Source organism: Tenrec ecaudatus, chromosome 4, assembly GCF_050624435.1.
Source record: "Tenrec ecaudatus isolate mTenEca1 chromosome 4, mTenEca1.hap1, whole genome shotgun sequence".
Taxonomy (NCBI): Eukaryota; Metazoa; Chordata; class Mammalia; order Afrosoricida; family Tenrecidae; genus Tenrec; species Tenrec ecaudatus.
Genome location: NC_134533.1, coordinates 179,936,679 through 179,962,254, shown reverse-complemented (window position 1 = coordinate 179,962,254; position 25,576 = coordinate 179,936,679). Strand labels below are relative to the sequence as shown.

Below are 25,576 nucleotides of genomic sequence, written 5' to 3'. Positions count from 1 at the left end.
TTATTGTCTAAAGCCTAGCCATGAGCCCAGAGGGGAGAGTTTCTGACTTCGGCACCGGAGCCCCACTCTCCCGCCTGCCCTCGCTCTTGCTGGGACCACCCAATGGAAAGCAAGGCCATCTGGGTTCCAGACATCCTAATGCTGGCTGAAACCAACCAGGAACGCTATGCCTCAAATCAAGTAACCTATTTTTTTCACCTACCTGGACCCCCTCAGCTTCTGTTTGACTTCGTGTAGCCCTATGGGGGCTCACGATGGTCATGAGCGAGGTGTCGGCTAAAATGCTTTCCGTGCTTTTTGTCAGCCCTTGCTGTACCCCTCTGGGTCACGCTGCTGAACTGGGTGCCACGCACGGATCTGTACACCGCCGACTGACCTAACCCACCGGTTGTGCCAGCGCTGCGTTCTCCTTCCCAGCTGGCTCATCGTCACTGTGAGAGACTGGTCTGGGCCCGTCTGCCCACCCCCGGAGAAAGAAACCTATAACTGGCAAGATCCTGGATCGACTGCCTGCAGACCTTTCCATGTCCTCTTCCTCTGTGGGGAGGTAGCCTGCCAAGGGATGGTCTGCTGTCCACCCAGGCACCCAGAGAAACCACAGGCTACGTGTGTGTCTGGTGGCGAGCCACACCACACAGGTCCTAGCAACGACTTCTTTTCGTTTCAGCCCTTAGCTGGGCCACCTGCTTCATCGCCTTGCAAACGAGGGCTTCGAAAATGAGGCAGCCGTCACAGAAGCAAAATCTGACTCACCAACACCGGGACTCCGCGAACTGGAAGACGGTCCATACCTATTCCCCAGCCCAGAACAGACGGAGACCTGGAAGAATTAGTCGATTGCCTGGAACCCATCCTCCTCTCCTGCAGCTCGAACGAAGATGCTGCATTGGATAACATTCCCGCTCGCCCTAAACGCCGCCTGATGACAGCAATTACAATGGACACAACTGCTTTCACGACCAGGACACCTAAGGTGCCACCTCCACCGTGCGATCAGGACCCACCAATCCCACATTCCATTCGTGGACTGCCACACCAACCGACCCACAGCAGATGGTGCAGAAGAAACAAACCGAGACTAGCAGACGCTGAAGTAGGTCCCACGGCTGACTATTATGAATTGAATAGATTCTGGGGTCTGTATCACAATCTGAGCAATAACTACGATAATGAAACATACCGTGATGAATTCCCAACGTGCAGCTGCATATTCTATAAACAACAAAGCATGGAGCACATACTATGGGAAATGGGAAGGTGACACAGTTATCAACACAGTGCCATCTCTTCCACTGACAGATGTCGTCACGCTATGTCAGAGTGCCGACTCCCCATTCATGTTCAATTAACTACTTCTTCCAAAGACTGTAAGATGAACATTCTGCATACTTAACTCACAGTGAATACCCTACCAGCTTCAGAACAAATAACACCATCAGATTACCTTTCACAACAACACCTGAGATGTGTGTTGATTACTTACTACAAACTGAGTATGGTTTGTTCCACAAATGGTATGGATAGTGAGGAAATGGTAACATGCCCTATATATTGACATAGAAGAGGAAAAAGAGATAGGAAAACCAACCTCCACCATGGCAGCAACCAACACATTAACTCCAATGTTACCTTCAGATTTTAATCCACCTAAATCCCATCCTCCTCCGGCAGTGGGAGGGCATGCCATAGGGCTACCCGGAGGACTATCGATAGCATCACTGAGCAAAAAGGTATTGTAACCTATTCACATGTAGACTAACAGAATTCCCCAAAACATATGGCACCTTTGTGTATTGGTCCTTGTGGCAAAAAGTCTATGATGTTTAGTCAACTGATAATATGATATGATAATATGCCAGGAGTATATTAATGAAGGATACTATAGTCATCCCTTTAATAACATAGTACCACCATCGGTAGTTACCGAAACCGTTCAGTTCACACCACACAAAGCCCACAACCCAGGCAAGTCTGTCACGCTAACGATCTGTGCCAATGTGTCTGGTAGATGTACGTGAGGAGGAGTACGACCAAATATGGAAACTAGCTCAACAGTTGCCTCAGCGCAAGGATAGGACTTACTTGTTTACCAGTAAACCAGTCTAAGATCGTATCCTTCACGAGTCCGTATGAAAAAGAACTAGACTGGAAGACCATAATAGCAAACTTATATTAGAATATTTCTTCATTCAATTCCACTAATATTAAAAAATATGAACTGGAAAAAAGGACAATTGATTATTAGCATCATTGAATCCACTTTTTCTTTATATATACAACCTTTATAACCTTAATCCTACTGATTATTTGTATCCAAGGAGCAGCACCCCCAAAGGTTTCATTATTAAAAACATATATATATACAGATAATTTATATATTTATAGATAATTTTACATGGTTCAATATAACATACCAGGTATCAAGGAACAAAATGTATCAATTCATTCTGTGATAACAGCAGCCAACACATGACATGCCAACCACTTAATAAAACTTGAATGTGGTCTAGCGCTTAAACCTAACGTATGGCATGCTTTTGTGTACCAGGATAGCGCATGTCAATTAAAATGAGCACTTGACCCTCCCTGGGGCAGGGACAACAGAAAGTGGTTGAAGGGAGATGTCAGACAGGTCAAGATATAACAAAATAATAATTTATAAATTATCAAGTGTTTATGAGGTGGGGGGAGAAGGGAGGAAGGGGAAAAATGAGCTGATCCCAGGGGCTTAGGTGGAGAGCAAATGTTTTGAGAAGGATGAGGGCAATAAATATACAAATGTGCTTTACACAATTGATATATGTATAGATTGTGATAAGAGTTGTATGAGCCCCTAATAAAATGATAAAAAAATTAAACCAAAATACATTGATAAATAAACAAAATGAGCACTTGACAACACCCCCACAAATATAGGCTTAAATTTCATAAGAAAGGTACTCTGGGGGGACCCATCACAAGGTTGGATATATAGCTACCCCCCCCCAGGGAACAAATAACAGAAATCTGGGCAAAGGGAGACACAGACTGTAATTCACAAAATAACAATAAAAATATATAATTGATCAGGGATTCACGAGGGTGGGAGAGTGGGGGGAGGAGAGTAATATGCCCTCCTTATTTTATGATAATGTGATACAGAAATGGAAAAGAGGTTACGGAGCTTTCCACAGACTCTTGTTCAATACCACTAAAGTGTATTGATTACCTATAACATGGGAGTCATGTCTCATAGCCTCAAGCCATGCGTCATAAACAGAGGATGTTTTAATGAAGCAGTGTATCTCCATACCAAACGTTACAAGTCAGTTTGGACAATAGGACACACTAGGCCTGAACCAAAGCTAAGCCAGGCACCAGCCAACATGACCAACCATTTCTGTTGTACCACTGCCCAAAGACCCTTTTGTCATTAACCTTTAATAAGGCTATGTTTGATGTTAGAACTACAGTACACGAGTGTGAAATATTTAAATTTTAGAGCCGGTCTTCCTACCAGATATGCCGCCCATAGTTACTGCTGCTGTAAGAAAACCTTTACAACTCTTACTGGGTGCCTCACTTCTATGGGATGTATGGCAAGAGGTTGAAATACAAGAAGTAAATTCAGACATAATACAAGTGAACGCGGGGATGCATAAAACTGACAGATTAAGAATGCACATTCATGAGCCTGCTGGAACTATATCACACAATCCAGATGAGGCCTCAAAATAATAGAGAATGTACAGGCCCAAATCACTATAATAACACAAGGAATTAAAGACGAAAATGTAAAAATGAGATTTTTGCAGAGTGCATTTAATAGTTTTGACTTAAGTACTAGATATAAAGAAATAGAGCAGCAGTTAACCAGGTCATAAGAAGACTTAAGAAGCTAACTGTTTTCTCATACCAAGCGTAGGCCTTCAGAATTATGAGACCACAGACAGACATTACTCCCCTGGCGGATGCAGGGTGCTGGATGACTGCATGCTGTCAATGTTGGCAGTTCACCAATCAGAATATGGTGTAGGGTTCAAAGCCATGCCTGTACGACAACAAATTGGTCGTAAAGACTTCAGACCCCAACAAGATGTTCGGCAATTTGGGGATATTTTCATCCCGCTACAGTCACTATATACATGGGATGACGAACCTTGCATTTCTTTTACCAATTTGGCCACGTCTTACGATGGAATCAGGTCTGTGGAAACCACAGCACCCAAATAGTTCTTTCATGAGCATTACACACTCTATGAACCAGTCTTTTAACCAATGTATTCCAATGGGCATTCACATACACCAATAGCAAGTGAAGGGAAATCAGGCAAGGTTACCAGCTAGAGCAAGGCGGGGAGGGAGAGTTCTGCTCCGTTGCAGACATCAGAAGCTCTCCCCTCTGCGCTCTTGGCTGGATTCTTATACAATTTTTAAGGAGGGGGGCAACCATAGGGTGGTCATCAGTGCTCAGTCTGATAAAGGTGCAAGCTCACGTGTTCAATCCAATAGCCTTGGACTCTGGCCAGTTGTTTACTTGTTTATTCTTGGAGGCCTCTGGTCAGCCTTCATATTGTTCATGGTCGCTCCGTTGTGTATGCGCTATTCCTACTTACCCCTTGATTCCTTTGCCGACTGATCCCACGCTCTGTCTTTGGCGCCCAAGACAATTATGAAATACAAGTCTTCAAGCAGTAATGAACTATCTGTGTTCATTTCCCCTCTAGACGAAATGAGCAAGATTCCTCTTGCCCCGATCTTACTTTTCTCAATTAGTAAAACAGTGCATTGTTGATGCTCTATAAATATATATTAATATAAAGTAAATTTTCTTTTTTGCAACGATTTTGTTCTAAGGGTTGAAATGGTGTTGCTGTTAAACCTCTCACTAATATGATTAAATGTGGAAAATGAAGTGCCCTGAGGCCTTGTGGGAAGCGTGTGTGGCAGCCTCTTAGCGCCCCGTCATGATCACAACCCACACTCCGTACTTTAACAAGCTGATATACCACCCACTAGCTAATAATGATCCTCTAATTTTCTGATGCTATGTAGCTCATCGTAATAATCCTATGAGTCCAAGCTTGTTATCCTTTAGTAGAAAAAGATTAATGGCAAATCATTTTTCACAAGTTATTCACCTAAGTGTTATGATGTCCGGAATGTTCTTCATAAGAATTGAGTTGAGTAGAAAGTAAAAATGAAAAGGGAAAAGAAAGAATCATCACAAGGTTATGATAATTATCGTTAGATGTTGGGTATATTGTATTTATTGGACAATTCCCTCCAGGTTTAAATGTGCTTAAATTTTATCGCAGAAAAATAGCAATTCAGCTGTAAAATCAAACAAATCTATTTTGAAGTCTGCCATTGTTTACAGTAAATATATTTTTATTTAGAGTTCCATCCACAGGGGAACATAAATGTGGACTAGATAAATGATAGATAAAATCCTTCCTGCTGCACCCATTTTTCTGAATTTTTTGGTCTGGCCCTAAGTCCCCCTAGACATTGACTGATTAGTTAGAGCTTAGGTTCACAGATCTGGTAGTTTCATTGCCTGAAATAATAGCCCAAAGCACAAAGGTGTAACATAGTGAGATAAAAAATCAAAACCATAAAATCTTCTCACATTAATGCTAGCTAATATTTAGTGAGTACATGATATAGACAAGACATTTTCTAGGTGCTGAGAATTAATGTTTGCTCAACAAACATTACGTGTTTGGCTGCTAACCAAATGGTTGGTGGTTTGAATTCATCCAAGAGAAACTCAGAAGTAATTTACTTCTGAAAAATCAGCTCTGAGACAGAGCTCTAAGTCAAAATCAGTGCAATGGCTATTGGTCATACTGGTGTGTATTAGTGTTTTGATCCTCTTTTACATCAACCAATGAGGTATATACTAGTGAGCATCCTTCTATTTAGGAAAGAGGGTATGTTACTTGATTAAACACACATAACTTGGAAAATGGGGAATTAGGATAAAGGCACAAACGTCTAGCTCGAAAGGCTCACTGTAGAATACTACACCATATAAAGAAAAGAATGTGTTTGGCAGAATTGGGAGAACCTACCCAACCAAGCCCAAGTCCTCATTCTTTATTACCCAACTCCACTTCTCTTAGATTATGTCATTTACACGTTTGAAATTTCCTCCATAGGTGGTTCCGGTCATTATTATTATCAAATGCGTCTCACTGGACTTGGCTGAGAAACAAAGATGTAGACAGACAAGGTGAAAGTGAAGATTCTACTTAGATTGATCAAGCAAGGAGGAAACACCGACCAGGTCACCAAGGTGAGCCCTCCCAAGAGGAAAGGACTTATCCATAAGGATGGAAAATGTGGGGATTATGAAGATTTAACAGATTCTTGAGGGATGTCTTGAATATGCCTTGTAGTCGAGCTACAATTCTTAGCCAGGAAATGATGTGGACTCCTCACTTCTAAAGTGTTATGAAAGTTGTTCTGTGACATCTTTTTAGAAACTTTTGTTGTTTATGTGTTTTATTGGGGGCTTGGACACCCTTATCACAATCCATACATACATACATTGTTCAAGCACATTTGTGCATTTGTTGCCATCATCATTCTCAAAACATTTTCTTTCTACTTGAGCCCTTGGTATCAGTTCCTCGTTTCTCCCCACCCCCACCCCCAGCTTCCCTTTTCCATCCTTCCTCCCTCATGAACCCTTGATAATTTATACATTTTTTTCATGTCTTACACTGTCTGATGTCTCCCTTCACTCACTTTTCTGTTGTCTATCCAACAGGGAGGAGGTTATATGTAGATCGTTGTGATTGGTTCCCCCTTTCTACCCCACCTTCCTCTTCCCCTCCTGGTATCTCTACTCTCATTATTGGTCCTGAGGGATTTATCTATCCTGGATTCCCTGTGTTTCCAGCTCTTATCTGCACCAGTGTTCATGCTCTGGTCTAGCTAGATTTGTAAGGTAGAATTGAGATCATGATAGTTGTGGGGAGGAAGCATTAAAGAACTAGAGGAAAGTTGTGTGTTTCTTCATTGCTACACTGCACCCTGACTGGCACATCTCCTCCCCTTACCCTTCTGTAAGGGGATGTCCAGTTGCCTACAGATGGGTCTTGTATCTCTACTCTGCAATCCCTCTCATTCACAATGATATGATTTTTTTGTTCTTTGATGCCTGATTCCCTTCAACACCTCATGATCAAATCAGCTTTCTTCACCACAGTTGCTTATGCGATTGTTAATTTTGTAGGTAATTACAGATCAGATCATCAGTTTTATATTCAACAATTCATACACATTTCATTTCAACTCATATATTGGAATCCTCTTAATGTATCATCACTTAGTCCGCTTCCTATCTGTGCTTCTGGTTTCTGTTCCTCCTCCTGCTCCTGCTCCTCCTCCTCCTCCTCTTCCTCCTCTCCTGACCCTCTGAACTTCATCCTTGGGTAAATACTGCCCTTTGACCTTAAATGGGAGTAAGTTCAGTTTCAGGTTAAGTTCAGTTCCAGGCCTGAAGGATAACTCAGGGCCATAATGTTGGACTATTCACCTGTCTCTTTCCTACCAGTAAACCTAGAATATTTTATGAGTTTGAATCCTACACCATGTTTTTCTCCCACTTTACCCAGGACCTTTAAATGATCCTTTTCATAGCAGTCAGTAGTGGTAGCCAGGCACCATCTAGTTCTTCTGGTCTTGAGGCAATGAGGCTCAATGTCTGTGAGGTTCATTAGTTCATTGGACTAATTGTTTACATATTTCCTTAAATTTTCCTTAACTTCTCTTTGTACAAAGAGGGATTGATATTTTCACTTTAAATGGCTACTTGTGAGCTGCTCAAACACTAGGCACTAGTTACCAAAGTAGGATGTAGAGTATCACCATTGTGAATTCTGTTATGCCCATTGATACTAGTTTCCTCTGGAGTTATGGTCCTGATTATGGTTCCTATTCTCCAGACCCAGTGAATCATTCTAGCAAGATGTTTGGATGCGTGTAAGGATGGGATATTGAGGAGCGAGCAAAGCAGGATTGGGGAGGAGGGATAGAAGATAACCACATAATGGAGAGTTTGCCAAAATATTATTGTTGATTTCATTTCTTGAGGTAGGCTGTGCAGATATACACTGTGTTAGGCTGGGTTAACTAGAGAAACAAATTCATCTATATGTAAGGGTTTTATATCATCTATATGTAAGGGTTTTATATCAAGAAGTAGCTATGTATCAGGAAAACATCCCAGACCAGATCAATTCCACAAGTTCAAGACTAGTCCATACTAGTTCATAACCCCTCTTCAGACCCACGCATCTACATGCAACAATGCAGAATGTAGGAAGATCACAGATTGGTGGGTGCAAAGTCGTGTAGATCCAATGGCGGTGGATGCATCTCCCAGTGTCTGACTGCCATCAGCGTGGCTTCAAGTGACTCATCAACAGGACGATGAAAGCAGACAGAGAGTGTGCATGGGGGAACCTCCAGGGAGAAAGAGGAGACCTGATGCATTTGGATTGTGGTGCTGGCAAAGAATATTGAAAGCACCATGGACTGACCAAAAAATGAACAAATATCTCCTGAAAGAAGTACAACCCGAATGCTCCTGAGAAACCAGGATGATGAGACTGTCTCCTACTTTGGTCAGGCTATGAAGAAACACTCGTCCCTGGACAAGGCCAGCATGATTCATAAAGCAGGAGGGCAGAGGAAAAGAGGAAGACCCTCTACAAGATAGAGTGACACAATGGCTTCAACCAGCAAAAAATGTCTACATACGAACAGTTGGGAGAATGGCACAGGATTGGCAGGGTTTTGTTCTGCTGTACGCGGGCCGGTCTGAGTCGGAACCAATTAGGGCACTTAACAACAAAGGCCTCTTTAATTCTTGAACCGCCCGCCCCCCCCACCCCCCGGTCTAATTGTGCTTCCATCACTGTTTCTTGACAGAAATGTTTTGATCTGTGGTCAAATGTCTTTGTTCCGTACATGTTTAGCAGGGCAAACTCAAACCCACAGTCATCCTACGTATAGCAACCCTACAGGACAGAGTAGAAATGCCTCTGTGGGTTTCTCAGGATGTAAATCTTATGGGAGCAGAAAATCTCATCTTTCTCCCACACAGCAGCTGCTGGTTTTGAACTTCTGACCTTGAGGCTAGTAGCCACTACATAACCAGGGCATGTCTGCTTAAAATGATACTTGCTTGCTAAGGTAGGACATTTTCTGGGGAAGAAAGGGGTCAAAAGAAGCGGATGAACAAGAAGGAAAGAATGTGGAAACATTCATTATTAGGCATATGTTTCAGGCACATGTTTCAATATTCTGTGGCAATATCTGTTAGACCCTAAGGGTAAGTTCATTGGAAATGCTACTGATTTTATAGTGTCATGCCAGGCTACGCATATGGAGGGGTGAATCTCAGGATCTATTTGCTGGTGCAGTCCTTTCTTGGATCACAGAACCAGAGATTGCAGAAATGTAAAGACGTAATCTCCGAAGGGAAATAGAGTAGTGCACTAAAGAATGAGAACTTGAGCTTGGTTTGGTAGGTCCTTCAGAGTTAAATCCAATCTCCTCATCTTACAGAAACTAGAACCCGATGTCCAAAAACATACCAAAGCTTGTCGCCAAATCGTTTCAAGCACACCAATCTCCTATCATCAGAGGCACTCTTCATTCTTCTCCTCGGGTGACAATGCAAGTGCATTTAGCATCAATTCTTTGGTTATGAAGACTGTGTTGGGAAAAGGAAAAGAGGTATTATATAAGACTGTACAGAGCCACAAGGAACTTTAAGCTTACTGTATAGTCTGAAACATTTCAAGGGGTAATTTTCTCACTGCTCTGACTCATAGAAAATTCTGACTTATAGAAACCCTCAGGACAGAGTAGAACTGACCCTGTGGATTTCCAAGGCTGTGCATCTTCATGGGAGTAGAAAGCCTCAGCTTTCTCCTTTGGAGTCGCAGTTGTTTTCGAACTGCTGACCTTGTTGATCAGCAGTCCAAAGCATCGCCAAGACTCCTTCACCTAGCCAAGGAGACAGATTCCTTCTGTTTTTCTACTTCTCATACTTGCTATGAGATAGTCAGCTTCATGCTTGCAAAAAAGCCTGTGAGCCTTTGGTGCCACCCTTGTGGTCTACGCAAGGAATGGGGCGAAAGGACAACGTGTCAAAGCATAGGCAAGGATCTGCCCTTGAGGTTTGATGATGCAATTCTGATATAGCTCCTTGGTCACAAATGGGACCTGGGATCATTCTACGCTACTAAGAAGTGAAATATATATATTTACTTAAAGGGGGCACTACCATTCTTTTTGGTCTTTATTTTGAAATAATTATAGACTCACAAGAGGTTGAGGGGAAATTCTTACAGAGAATTCTCATTATAGCCATCGTATTACTGGCCTAAGAGCAACACCTGATAGAACTATTGTATATGATCAAAACTGAGACACTGACACTTGCTGAATGCAATTGGTTAGATCAGGGGTCAGTACGGCTCTGGGGCCACAGTTCACTATTGGTTCACACATGTGGCCCTGAAGTAAAATCGAAAAAATATAAAGGATAATGATGATCTCATGTTTGTAAAAATATGTCTGTGGCTCTCAAATAATTTTTAAATTGTTGTCTTAAATTGACTCTTCCATCTCAAAAGTTTGCAGATCCCTGAGCTAGTCTACGGATCTCATTCAAGGTTGAATCAGCTTTCCCATGCACTCAGCTTCCAGGGTTGATTTTGTTTGTTGGTTTAAATTTATGGGTCTAGTGCTGTGACGTTTCACCCCCTGTAGTTTCATATTGCTGCCACCACCATCAAGATACAGAACAGTTCTATTACCACAAAGGAACGCCAGATGAGTCTTTTTAACTACATGCGTTGATGCTCTGAACAAAAATCAGGAATCCAGCTAAGAAGGAAAAAGGGGAAATGGATTTGTGGTAGGCAACCAGCATTACCTGGCACAAAGGGTAGCTATTTTAAGGATAAGGAGTTTTCCATGACCTTAGAGGGTTGAATCGATTTCACCCACCCCATCCTTCCTCCCAATGCATTCATTCCTATTGTTCTTTAGAACTGCCCCAAACAGATGCCATACCATTTGATTTATCTCATGCTATAGTACTGTAATGTCTCCACTGAGAGGTGCAATTCATGGTTTCAAGAAACAAAAATATATGTCTAAGTTCAATTCCACTAAAATCACCCAAGAGACCAATAAAATAACAAAGGGTTTTTGTTGTTATTGTTCGAATGAGAATTCTTTCTTGACACGGGACCAAAAGACAAGACCACAGAGAAATGGAAAATGCAGAAGGTCTCAAATTTCATCACGGTAGAGCAAGAGGGTGAATTTCAGGGCGATCTCTTAACCAGAGGTCTAACCATTACTTACAGTGCAAGTCTGGGACTGCCTGAATGAACTCCAGCATTTTCTCTTACTTTAGAACTTGCCTCTTGCTGTCTAAAATGAAAGTTTGTAAAGTGTCTAGAATGAAGGGAAATGGTTTCAATGCTATATTTAGCCAATACTATATCTACAGAGGGAAAAATAATCTTCAAAAAAATACGAATATGAGAAAATAGGATCAATTAGTAACTGTGCTTTACTTGAATGCATTTGCTTTGTCACAAGAAGGTTAAGTTTGGTCTGATGTGTTCAATTAGTGACTAAAACATGCAACCTTAATTGGGTATCTCACAACATTCTAATGGTTTATATAAGATTTATCCTCCCTGCAACTATTTGTCACTGATGAATATATAGCATTCATTGGCAAGATTATCAGCGGACATTCACATCCTAAGAAAAATGAATCTAGGCCCATGGTAGGCTAGCATTAAGGGAAACCATTTCCCCCATTGAGCACATTCTTTTAAAGCCGTCCATTTTCCACAATAGTTGAGACTAGATTTCTCAGTACGAAGGTGGTTATAAGACATCAGAAAAAAGCAATGTGGAAATTTGAGTCAATCTGCTTACTAGTGAGGGCCAGCAAAAGAGGTCAGAGTGCAACCACTGTGCAGGACCACACCCACCAGTCAGTGATGCAGCAGTGTTACTCTCTCTCCCCTCACTCTCCCCCGTGTCCCCTACTTCAGGACCTAGCTTCAAGAGCTAAGTGTAGCACCAGTTTGTTCAAATGTAGTCAATTCTTTTCATGTTACAGGTTAGCTTTGAACCCAAGAAATGTTCATTTAGGAAGCAGAGAAAGCCATGGAGCTAGTAAGGCCTGCTCAACTTCCCGGAACACATCAAAAGCATCCATACATTGAACAGATCGGTGTATTACAATCAGGCGTGGGAGGGAGTGTGGCTCGGAGTGCGTCAAGGCTTTATGAAAAGAATTTCAAATTCAAAATAAAAGCACAACAAACAGAAAATGACAAGAGTTAACCACAATATTAGACATGCAGGATAGGCAGAGAGCCAAATTTAACCTGGCAGCTTCTGCTATGAGACTTCCACCAGGTAAAAGACACTATGAGAGCAGGTGTGTTCTAAAAACTCTCTCCTTGTACTCCTTACACCTGTGAAATCCAGCTTTTGTTCTGTCTTCACCATGGTCCCGCCCACTTGTAGGGGCTTGCAGAGGGTTCCATTGTAATAGTTTATTATCAATAGCTAACCCAATTATCAATATTATTGATATCTAATCAATATCAATATCTAACTTTTCATAACAACTTCGAAGTTGACAATTGACACACCCATAAATCTTGCAGTCTGGGTACTGAGCTGATTGCTGCTGACAGGATCACATTTCTTGATATGAGTCATAGATACTGACCACAGAATTACTAACCCTTGAAGGTTTGAATTCACTCGTGACCCAATCTCATAAGAGAGCATACACCTTAGCCAATTTAAAATCAAGCAAGCAAAATACCTGCATATGTTTCATATGACATAATAGATGTTATTGATACTTTTAAAATGCTAAATAACTAACAGTACATTATATTCTGCAGTAGAAATTCCCCAAGGGCATTTTTTCCCTAAAAATATTATTGAAGCCATGAGCACATTAATACTGAATAGTTTTGCCCAACAGCACCTGTGTTATTGGAGAAAGAACGTGTCCTCTGATGTGTGCGAGAATATGTTGGGTGGTTTGCGTCTCTGGTTGGAGCAGGAGGATATGTACACTTGATATCATAGCTTGAATGAAGCTTCAAGTTCTTTTCTTTCTTTCTGTTGAGATAGTCTACTTCCCACCTCCATGCATCTGGGTTGACAATTCTGTCTTGTTCAAAAAATAGTGTGAAGTAGAAATAATATTCTGGAACTTCTGAGACGAGATTGTAAGAAAATGGATACTTTGTTGCTGAAGGGGGAGTCTGAATTCCTGAATTCCATTCTGGACCGATTACATTCTTCCCAACAGTCCCCACTGACACCAGCCTTGCAGCCATCCCCACTAAGGCACCACAGGAGGGAATAAAGGCAGAAAGGACCCCTCAGATCAGACCAGCTCCCTACTGAGTACCACTAACTGACCTCAGTCAAGGCCTCAAGCATTAGATAATAAGCCCTACTGAGTCCTGCTCAGACTGTTGATCCACAAAATGCTGGGGTAAAATAAGGTGCTTGTTGTTTAAAGACACTAAATTCTGGGGCGATTTTTCATGAGAACTAGATCAACAGAACCATAAAATATATATGTACCAGGTTATAGTTCAGAGACCTTGGTCAGTCTGCTTCTAAACGGAATAAAAGGAAGCCCTTACAGAGGTTTATTATGTAATTGACACTGTTCTATGTAACACTAGTACTTCTCAGAAACTGCCCAAAGGTAGATATTCTGAGTACCATCCCAATGAGGAAATGGAGCAGAGAAAGGTTATGTAATTTATACATGGTCATTCACTCAATAGGAGGCAAGGGTAGATTCAGAGTCAGGCAGCTTGACTTCAGTGTGTGCTTTGAATCTTACACTGCAATCACAACATCTTTCAAAAGAATTAGAATCTGTTCCTTCACACTAAATCAGGGAAATCTCAGTGTGCTCAATGGATCCTTTATGGTTGACCATCCAGGGTGACTATGGCATTTCTCTGCTTTGTTGTGGGCTGTGTCAGCTAGCTGTATGAAGGACCACAGAGTTGTAGGCAAACGTTAAGGGATGCCTTGTAGAACAGTCTGCCTACACCACACAATAGTCTATTCACAAGGATCCTAAGAAAAAAATCCTTCCTGACAGCTGGACCATGAATAGTTGCAATTGTTCTACACAATTGTCTTATTTTGAATCATTCCTGCTTGGTTTTAAAACAAATATATGACCCTGCCATATGAGGGGGCTTCAGAAAGTTCATGGAAAATTATTCTTCTTTTGTAAATTCCATTTCCCCCCAAACTTTTTGAAGCCCCTTGTTTAGGATCTCAACTGTGCATTTTTCTTCTCCACCCATCGCCCACCAGACTCCACTCTATATCCAAACCCTTGTTTCTGTATTTGATCCTTGATACTTTTTATTAAACTTTTACATAATTTGTGAAACTGCCATATATATATGTTTTTTTGAAATCCATTTTGAATAAAGGCAGGGTATATGAGATGCTTCAAAAAGTTCATGGACATATGGATTTAAAATATAATGGATTTTTTTCCAGGAACTTTTTGGAGCTCCCTTCTAAACCAATCAATAAATTAAACTAAGACCAGTAAGAATGAGTTCACTCTTTGTAGACGCTTTGGGATATACCTCTAGGTAGCCTCCCTTGTTCAGGTCTAAAATCTGAAGGAAAAAATATATACATATATATAGTATACATATGTTATACCAAGGGGAACATAACTAAAAATCATTTTAACCTCTCTCTCTCCCCCACGGCCGTTGAGTCAATTCTGACTCATAGAGACCTTCTCGGAAAGAGTGGATTTCCGCCTTTGGATTTTTAAGGATTTAGATCTTGGCCAGAGCAGAGAACCTCATCTTTCAACTCTGGAGCAGCTCGGGAGTACAACCTGCTGCCTCTGCTGCCAACAGCCCACTAAGTCACCAGCTATGAAACTGGGCTCTGGTTTCAATTCAAGAACACTACCGAAAGAAAAGAAAAGTTTGGGGAAAATTATTCTACTCTGACAGAGAAGAAGAACATTGTTGTGGACATCAGTTAGAATGCTGTTAGGTACAAATAACAAAAATACCAAGCTAAGGGGACCTGAACTTCAAGGATAAGAAATATTTTACTTTGTTGATGAAAATACACCCAACAGCGCACTAATTCAACAGTTTACCCGTGTACGATTCAATGACATGCTTCAAATCCACAGCAATTCTTATCTCTCTTTCTAAAAGGACTCGTCCATATTCATGTAAAAGAACTGCTCCCGAAGATTCCTCTGTAATCCTTCAAGTTGCTGGTGTCACTTCAACTCCATGTAGACATTCATTTAAAGGAGCATAGTGCTCAACACAAACATTCTTTAACAACTCAGTGACACTATTGTTTTAGGAAGACTTTAGGGGCTATTTGGGGCTTAGGGTTTAAAGATATCTCTGGGTAATAATTAGGACAGTTCACACAGCTTCAGTGTCTCCATAAAACCTGGATTCCATAAGAATTGTCTCTTCACTTTATATTTTGCCACTTTTTACTGTAAACTGGGGGAAGGCTTACAGGTCAGAGCGGTGGATTTACATCCAACAGTTTGTACATATTTGTGTCAACCACCTCAGTGTGCTGCCCTCATTTATCCCAGTTCCTTCCTGTGCTTCCTGCATCCGCTCCTCCTTCCTTCCTTCCTAACCTTTCTGGTCTTAGGACTTCTGTAAATGTTGCTCCTTTTTTTTTTCACCTTAAATGGGAGATGATTCTAAGGTTTGTATGTCACACTAGTGTTATTGTTCTCCTATTAGACCTGTCTATTGTTTGACTTAAAATTTAGTCACAAAGGTGAATTCTGTTCCAGACCTGAAGGGTAAGGAAAACCAGTGTCTATCTGGCTAGCAGGTCTGGTTTATTTCCCTCTTTTCAGTTTTGTTCTACATCTCCGGGAATTTTTCCCAGGACCTCATCCAGTGTTTATTCTCAGAGTAGCTGCTGGTGGTAGCCAAGCACTTCCAAGTTCTCTGAGTCTCTGGGTTGTGGAAACTGATGTTCACATGGTACATTAGTCTATTAGACTAATTCGGGTCATGTGTTTTAGGATGTTCATTGGTCTTCTTTCCTCCAGATGGGGAGCGAGCATAGGTGCCCCCCAGAAAGCTGATCATGAGCTTTCAAAACCCCAATTGCCACTCGCCTAAGTAGAATGTAGAACATAGTCTTTTGGAATGATGTTATTCCGGTTGACCTTAATGTCTTCCAAGACTACGATCCTAAGCCCTCTGGCCTAGCAGCTCACACCCTCAAGGTATTTGATTATGTCTGAGAAGGTTTCATAATGTGCGCTGTAAGCTCCATCATGGATATATTTGCATTAAGGTTAAATGCACATCTAAAAAAGTCCTCAATCAAATATATGTTCAAGGGTACATTGTCACTCTCCCTCTCACAGCTGTTCAGTCTGTATGTCTGTCTATGCCTCTATGGATCACAGTTGTTACAGGATTGTGTATACTAGGGGATATCCAAAACAACGGAATTTTATTTCAAACTATGTATTTAAATTTTTTCACAAACAACCTTATCACCCTCAAAGTACTCTTCATTATACTTAATACGTTTGCCAAATCTGTGATTCCATTCTTGGAAACATTTTTCAAACTCATCTGTTTGGATGGCTGATAGCACTTCCGTGTTTGTTTCTTCACCTCGTCCAAATCACCAAATATCCGTCCTTTCATGTCCCTTGTCATCATTCACAGAAACAAAAAGAAGTTGCACAGAGCAAGGTCAGAAGTGAGTAAGATGTGTGCTGTTTTTGCCAAAAACTGTCATGCTGAGATGGCTGTGTCGTGGTGGCAAAAGTAGTGCCCTGTCTGCCACAAATAAGGCCTTTTTCTACTGCATGCTGTCATGTTATGTTTTCAGAACCTCTAAATAGAAAGCTTGATTAACAGTCTGGCCTAGTGGAATGAACTCCAAATGCTCTTTTTGTCTGTTTGGAAAGCTGACAGATGTCCAGAATGATGTTTGTCATCAATCAACATTTCACCTTTTTTGAAATGAGAAAACCACTCGTACACTTGAATTTTGCCCCTAGTACTGTCCTTGTAAGCTCTGTTCAACATCACAACAGTTTCTTCAGTGTTTTTCACAGGCAGAAAACAAAATTTCTTAGCTGCATGCTGTCCTCATAAATCAGCTATCACAAAATAAAAGGTTCAAGCAAAACTACTTTCACAAAAAAATTCAATGTGACCAGAGAGAACCTTTCCAGATGATGCCACTGGGTGCACTAACTCAGAGTGAGTTACTGGATGCTAATCTAGTGGGGGGAGGGGGGATGCATACAATGAAAGCTCTCCTTTGCTCAGGCAATTCCGGGTTGTTGTTGTTGTTGTTGAGGCAGGGGGTATTACTTCCTTATATCCCAGCATTTACCTCAATTACCTCCCTTGCAAACCGCCCAACGTCTTCTTCCTCTATCATTTTCGCACACTTCCGGCGTATGCCCATTGCCTTCCCTGACATACCTTAATTTTTATTTAATGAGAAATCTGGAGGTTGACCCTTCCAGTGTTCACTCACCGACTGCACTGTGACAGGGCACAGGCTGGTGTCTGCATCGTTCTCCTGGCCTGTGCCCTGGAGTTCCAGCATCGCTGCTACCAGCCCGGCATCACTTTCTCCCTTAACTGCATCTGAAGGAAGAAAGGAGGGGGAGATGCCAGACTGGCAGGAAAGATCTCCTTGGAAAGCCTTCAGCAGCATTTACCATAGAGGAAAATTCCTTCTTAGAGGTACCTTAAGAGTCTTGCTCCTATATCTCTTTGCTCAAAACTGCATGGCATGCCCATTTTTGCCTGCGAGGGAAGCTGGGAAAGCCAACATTTATTATTTCATCCATTTTCATGGAAGGCAAGCTAGCAACCAAGCAAGGAAAACTGGAGTTGGTAATGGTTGTTAAGGAGCCAAATCGTGCTGCCTGACACAAGAACCCAGTCATAAACATGGACGATATAAAATGTTTAACAACAGGAATGGCCTGGGCTCTAAGCAACCCAAGTGTGGCTGCCCTTGAACAGCTGGTTGCTTGCTAAGTTAACTATTGGCCTTGATTAGAAACAGGTTCCCCAGAAGGTTAGCAGGCACTCACAAGAATTTCACATTAACTTTTAACTTTTCAGATCTTGCAAAGGAAAAGAGAAACCAAGTTTTTCTTTAATCCAGGTTAAGGGAGACCGTCCCCTGGGATACAGTCTGGGTTCCTGCTGAGGATGAAATAAAGGCCAAGCATTCGGGTTTTTAGGATGACCACCTGCTTTTGTCAGAACAGCTCAGTTTTTGTTCTCTTGCAACATTTTGAAAAAGGCATTTAGCTGCTAGAAAAATGTCTGATGCATGCAAGTAATCTGTTGCAGCTGCAGAATGCCGTTTCCCAGAGTGTGACCTGCATCAACATCCACTAGCCATGTTGTCTAATACTTCGTCTCCTAGATTGTACTCCAGACCCACACCTTAGATGTTCTGACTCACACGTTTGGGTTTGGACACAAATAGCTACATTTTAGACACATACAAAACCAAACCACAGTTGGTTACTTATAAGCAATACACTTGTAAAAATACACTTGTTTTAATCATTGGGGATAAGAGCAATGATTACCTGGCAAGCAAGACTAATCCTAGTTGGGCTAAGAACATTTTCCCCCCGTGCTTCCTAAATCCTGTTTGACGCTTGGCCTTGATATTCTGAGATTCTGGAATTCTATTCTTGCTTTTTCTAGCCCTGTGTCTAGATATGCAAAGGAAAGGGTGAAATATTCATTGGAAATATTCTCTAGAAATCACTTCTTGGTCCTGCCAAGAATGCTTTGTTTCTTTCATCAACAAAGCCACATTTTAGAATAATTGTCTAAATGCCCAACGCAAGTTTTTCTTTTTACAAAAGTTGAACAAAAACAGGCAAGCCCAGACAGATGCCAGAAGTGGTGTGTAAATGTTTGACATTCAGGTACTCTTTTATGAGATCACAGCAGTGCAAGGCAGATTAAATTTCAAGCATGGAGACTTTCCTCGCTGTTCCTGGGTTGCAAAGCGTGCAGAGACATTCCTTTGCACTACTAATTATCCTTGCCATTAATGCACACGTACCTAGAAATGAAACAGAAAGGTGCTCAGAAAATTATCGCTGTGTTTTATCTATCCCAATACTAGAGGATAAAATGCAGCTTAATCGATGCTTTGGTTTAGTTTCTAGAGGTATTGATTGTCTATGCTGAGTTAAGGCTTGGGCTCACACACACAAAAGCTTGTTTTAAGGTTGTTTTTACCCCTCTTCAGCAAAGTTGTAATCTATAATTGAGTATTGTCTCTTTTCGACTTCAAGTGACCGGAACAAACAGCGCTTTAAAAATTGCCTTTATAACATTAAAAATTGCGGATGAGAAAATTCGTCTACACCGACTTTCAATTTGTTCTTATAATATCTCTGGAAATGATATTACATTTGAATAGAAGTCTTTTCCCATTACTGTGTAAAAATGGAACAAAATAAGGTAAAAATAACGTACAGTGATAACCAATCAAGGGTTTCTACAGCAGATGATGGTGCACGAGAATGCAGCAGGATATTCAAGTACAATTGTTTTGATTTTTTGACTAAACTGAACAGTCATTCTGATGAGGCTTTATGTCCCTTACATTTACTTTCTCTTGGTCCATAATTTCTATTTCCTCCTTCTTTTCAAGCACTGTTCATCTCTTGTCTCTTTTTAAAAAGTCTTTTGTAGAATTCCCTTGAAAGAATATTTTATATATTTTAGAAAAATACCAAGGCAATAAGAGAAGAAGACCTGCCAGGAGGGTTTTAATAAGTGGCAGGTAAAAGCAAAAAGTAAAAATTTCTAGTAATTAACTGCACTAATAAAACATTATACATACGCAAAGACAGTATATCAGAAGCACACTAGAAGTTTTATACACACACAAAGAAAGTATATCAGAAACAAGCAGAAAGGAAACAGTATGACTGTAGTGCACCCTAAAAATGAAGGAGGCTCATTCGCATGCAGATGCCACGTTTCCTTTTCGTCTCTCCAATTGGGAGTTTCCATTTGTATCTTCAGAGGGTCCATCTGATTCCAGTGGGTCTCAAAGTCCTGATACAAAACACAAACCCTTGATTAAAAGAACCCTCCTGCTCCTTTCTTGGTGCCTTTGCGGGCGGGATCTAGATGGAGTACACAAAAAATGCAGCTATTGGTTAATGGACGATCAGACGGTGAGCTTGGCATCTAACCAGATTCCCCCCACCCCAATCCTACCCAAGACAGGTCATCAATTCCCTTTTCTAGCTAGGTAGACTGGTAACGAAACCTAAGGGTAAGAGAAATCACCACACCCAGAGATCATGCTCTGGCCTGTACACATGTGTTTAATTCATACAAGTCGTGAGGTTTTTGATTGGTGGCCAACATTCACAAACATGAGATTTAACATTCTAAAAGATAATAATGACTATTGATCTTTCCGGGGACAGGGGGCTGGGGGCTGGGAGAAGGAAAAGAAAGGCATTTGGGAACCTGCACAAGCATGGGGCAGTAAGTGGCAAAAATGGAGTCGATGCTTCCCCTTTGCATAGAACGTGTCCACTCCTCCCTCTTGCTAGCCCTTCCCTTGCAGATACTACCTACCTGGCCTCTGGAGGATGCCTGGCTGTATGTTTCCTGATGTAATACAGCATCCCCCTTTTTTTTTCTGGAGGATGAGACATGATTCTGAAAAATATGTAATGCAGTTCTTGGCTTGTGAGTCAACAGTGGATGCCGACTCTATCGCACAATGAGATGTTAGCAGAAGATGGTGAGTCAAGCACCGATATGCGGAGAAGATGAGGTGATTCCTCATTCTAGATCCAGGCAGGTGAGTATTGCAGAAGGCAGCATGTGTGAGCAGTCTTTACCAGAATAAGTTCCCAGTTTCTCCTAACAAACGCCAGTTTCCTAAGAGAATTACACGATTATTCTTACTAATATTATGATTAACTTGCAAGGCTAAATTCCCAATGCCTAAATCAGACATGATTTAGCCCCACTCATCTGAGAGAGTTTCCAAGGGCAGTGGAGAACCAAGGGTTGGGAATGAGAGTGGCCAGCCTCAGGTGTAGCCAAAAAAACAAGACGTGCTCTCTGCAGAAAATGCTAAAATCATAATAGAACTGAGTAGGGTCTCCATTTTGTTATTAACATGCACTAGTAAGTGATTGGGGTTAATGATATGGAATTACTCTTCTCGTTAATATACTTTGTCGGTTTAAGTTCTAAACACTTGCTTTGGTTATAATTGCATTTCACTTATAGGATTCCGAATCTTGTAAATGTACAGTCTTGGAAACCCACCGGGGCAGTTCTACCTGTCCTAAAGGGTCTCTATGAGTCAGAATTGACTCAATGACTGTGACTTAGACAAACAGCAAGTTAGCATATTTTATTGAGTCCTATAACAAATATTGTATTCTACATAAAAAGTAACTTAGAAAACGCCCAGTTAGATAGTCTCACCCCAAACACAGACACTCAATTCTATAAATTCGGTTTGAAAGTATATTTGTAATAGTTGAAAAGCCTCTGCATGTCATGATACATTCCTATTTCTAACCCCATCAGTAGAAAGATATATTCTTGTGTTCAAACAGCAACTGGGAATTAAATGATAGAGCGCCGTGTTTGAAAAGGCCGGCAATGGGAGAGTGGTGACTAATTCTGTCATCTGTATGAATACTTATGATTGTGTTAAATTCTTCAGTGGTGATTAAATGGAAAGCTTCTAGAACAATCTCGAGGAAGCAAAGACATGGGAAGTTGTGTTTTCTCGGAGGGAGTCTAAACTGCAATTTTAGGAGGGTCTGTAAAATGTATCCTTGTGTTGAAGAGCTTTTTTAATTGTTGGCATTGCTTTATGTGAAAGAAACTTAAAAATTAAAATGAATAAAAAAGTGCTCTTTGTTCAACTGTGAGTGAAGATAGGTTTTTTTTTTAAAAAAAAGTTGTATATCTTTTGGTCACAAATATCTGATGAAGATTACTTTTGATTATATCATCACCAATTTAGCAAACGTTACAGCTTGCAAAAAATATGTTAATTTTATTATTTTTTGCTGTGATTAACCAATATGTTAGCATACAGCTCTCCCTTTGTTTAAAGAATATAATCATGTAATTGAAATAAAGATGTTACTTGTGTTTTATTGACTGTGCTAAGGCATTTGAGTGTGGATCATAATAAACTATGAGGAACCTTGAGAAGAATGGGAATTCCAGAACATTTCACTATGCGCATGAGGAACTTGGCTGCACTGATGAGAACAGAACAATGGAATATTTCATGGTTTAAAATCAGGAAAGGTGTGCATCAGGGATTTAAACTCTCACCGTATTTACTCAAACTGTGTGCTGAGAACATCATCAGAGAAGCTGGATTATATGAAGAGGAATGTGGCATCAGGGTCAAAGGAAGGCTTATTAACCACCTGTGAGCTGGAGAAAGCACAACCTTGCCTGCTGAAAGTGAGACTTGAAGCACTTGCTGAGGAAGATCGGGGATAGCAGCCTTCAGTGTGGATACAACTCCATGTAGACAAGACCAAAACCCTCACACGTGGTACAATAGGTAACATCATGATAAATGGAGATGAAAATGAAGCTGTTTGGGATGTCATCATGCTTGGATCCATAATTAACGCTCATGGAAGCTGCAGCTGATGTAAGGACTAGGGTGTACCCACCTAACCCAAGCCCAGGGATTTCTAGCCGCCTCCCATGCGTGTGAAAATTGAACATTGAATAAGGAAGATCAAAGAAGAATTTAATTATGGTGCTGGCAAAGAATATTGAAAGTACCATGCACTGCTACAAGAAAAACACAGATCTGTCTTGGAAAAATTAAAGCCAGAGTGCTCCTTAGAAGCAAGATTTGGAGACTTGTCTCTCATTCTTTGGATATTTTGTTAGGAGTCCCTGGACCAAGACACGATGCTTAGTAAAGTATTGGGCAGCATCAAGGGCTATACCAGAAGGAAGGACTTAACATAGCGGCCTGGCTGAATGAACTAAACAGTGTCTTGATGTTGCCTGCACCCTTGGACTGAGGACTGGGGTGCTCAGATGAGAGAGAAAGTAGAGCGTGGCCACGCTGGGGCTGGTGGGTGTCCAAAGAAAACGGACCCAGAATTACCGTATGTTGTTACCTCAATGCCCCCCTCGCAGTGACATGACAAACTTTGATCTGTGGGCAGGGATCTGCATGTGGAAGAATTGATCCAGGAAGTTTCCCCCTGGCACCAGTCCCAATACATGGGTAAACAGGGCTCCACGGAATGGGAGATGGAACTGCGTAGGGCAACAACTCACGGTGGAGCTGCCCTCACACAGACCCCTCCATACCACACTGGAGTGCTGGGTCATTGGGAAAATCGATGACTCTCCCTGAACTCACCGTTACCCCCGGGGATGCTTGACAACGTTTTACTGTTTTATTTCTATGAGGTTTTCTTTTCCTATCTTTAGTTTGTTTGTTTTTGTTTTGTTTTGTTGTTGGCAAGTGTGCTGATTGGTTTGTTGGTGCAGTTGGTCGTCTGGGGTTTTGCTTTTGTTAGAATCCAATCACCAAAGTAAATCTGAGCACAATGCCCATGACATGCACACGCAGGTAGATTCCGGATTCCCACTTAACTGCAGCCCCAGTCCAAGAACACATTTCACGTCATGTGATCCTGCTGGATACGCACCTTCATGAAATGATCAGTGATGATAAGGGTGCTACAAACAGCAAAGTGTGGTAAAGAAGAAGATGGTACCCGACTATCAATCAGAATAGTGTCTGGGGTCTTAAAGGATTGTCTTCAAGCAAGCAGCCATCTAAGTAAAGAGTCAACTAAATCCACACGGAAGCACACCAGCTTGTGTGATCCCAAAATGACAATAACAAAATTCGTATAATACAAAGGGAAAAGGACCAGAGTTTTCATTGTGAACACCCAATTTGTAGAAGGCTATGGAGCCCAGTGGGGGCCAAAAATCCATCTGCAGAGCATCTAGTCAGATTAAGCCTCTGGCAGATCCCCTCTGGCCACAGGGTAGGGTCTCGAACAGCTTTACTATCAAATAGAGATCAGTGTAATCTTGATTATGCTGGATTGAACATGATACTTGATCAGTTGACCTCCCTCTTGACCCAACCGGAATTTGTTCTAGGTGCAAGTATTTATTGCTTGTTTCCTGAAAAAAATTTCTTCCCTAGCTTTTTAAATACATATGGTACAGAAAGGTGGGGGAAGGGGGAGTTGATAGCAATGATGATTATATAACCCCACTCGAGGAGAATGAATAACAACTGTAGGTGAACGAATGAATAACAGAACTGTAGGTGAACAGATACATCAGATGGTATAAGCTGCAGCAAATAAATAAATAAATGAATCTATAAATCAATAAGTAATGATATAATGATAAGGGTTCCTGGGGAACAGGGAGGGAGAGGGAGGGGACAAAGGGGAGCTGATATCAAAGAGTTTAAGAAGAAATGTTTTGAAACTAATGGTGGCAGTGATTGTACAATTATGCTTAATTTAATTGAATTATGGATTAGGATATCTGTAAAAGCTCCTGGTAAAATAATTAATTAAAAAAACCCTGCCAGTTGATAACCCCTCCAATGCATGCTAGACCTGATCTAGTTTTCAACATTTTCTAGTTTTTGTTTGTTTTCCAGTATATGAAATCCAGGATTGATAAATCTATAGGGACAGCAAGAAGAATAAGGGTTTCTGGCGGATTTAGGGGTGCGTGGTGTGTGTGTGTGTGTGTGTGTGTGTGTGTGTGTGTGTGTAAGGGAGGTGATGTCAGAGAGTTCAGGAAGACAAGTAATGTTTTAAGCCTGATTGGGGTAGCAATTGTACAATATTGCTTAAACGATGGAATGATCTATTTGTTTTAACTCCCAATAAAGTGGGGTTTTTTGTGATGAAAAAAAGTATTAGGGAAGCAAAAATCAGGAAAACCTTCAACAAGGTGGATTGACCCAGCGGCTGCATCAATGGGCTCAGACAGAAGAACAATCGTGAGGACGGCGCAGGCCAGGCAGTGTCTGGCTCAGCGGTCCAGAAGGTTGCTATTAGTTGGAACTGGCTAACCTAACACTGGATGGAGCGGCATCTAACACATACCAACCACCCCCACCATGTGAAGGCTGGGACCACTCTTGGGTGAGAGGTGTGACGTCAGCTAGTAGTGATTGGCCAGACCTTACTCGATTCTAGGGCAGACGTTCCCTAGTCCTGCCATGGGGTTCCCAAGGCCCCGAGTCTCTGCGGAAGCAAAAAGCCTCATCTTGATCCCATGGAAGCCATAGTGGGTTTAAACCAGAGACCTGATTAGCAGTGAGAGCTTAACCACTGTGCCACCAGGATTTTGTCCACCCTACTGTTCTATCAAAGCAATCGTGTCTAAAACTATAACCTGGGAAACACTGTCATATT

The 25,576-nt window shown here is 41.4% G+C and overlaps 1 protein-coding gene across 1 annotated transcript in view; it reads left to right on the top strand.

The window, feature by feature from the left end:
- TGFBR2 (transforming growth factor beta receptor 2) overlaps positions 1 to 25,576 on the top strand; it is a 606,522-nt gene that overhangs the window by 452,197 nt on the left and 128,749 nt on the right. Inside the window, exon 5 of the mRNA XM_075547111.1 lies at positions 6,144 to 6,280. The gene's annotated coding sequence lies outside the window, so the exon portion shown is untranslated. The remainder of the gene's footprint in view (positions 1 to 6,143; positions 6,281 to 25,576) is intronic.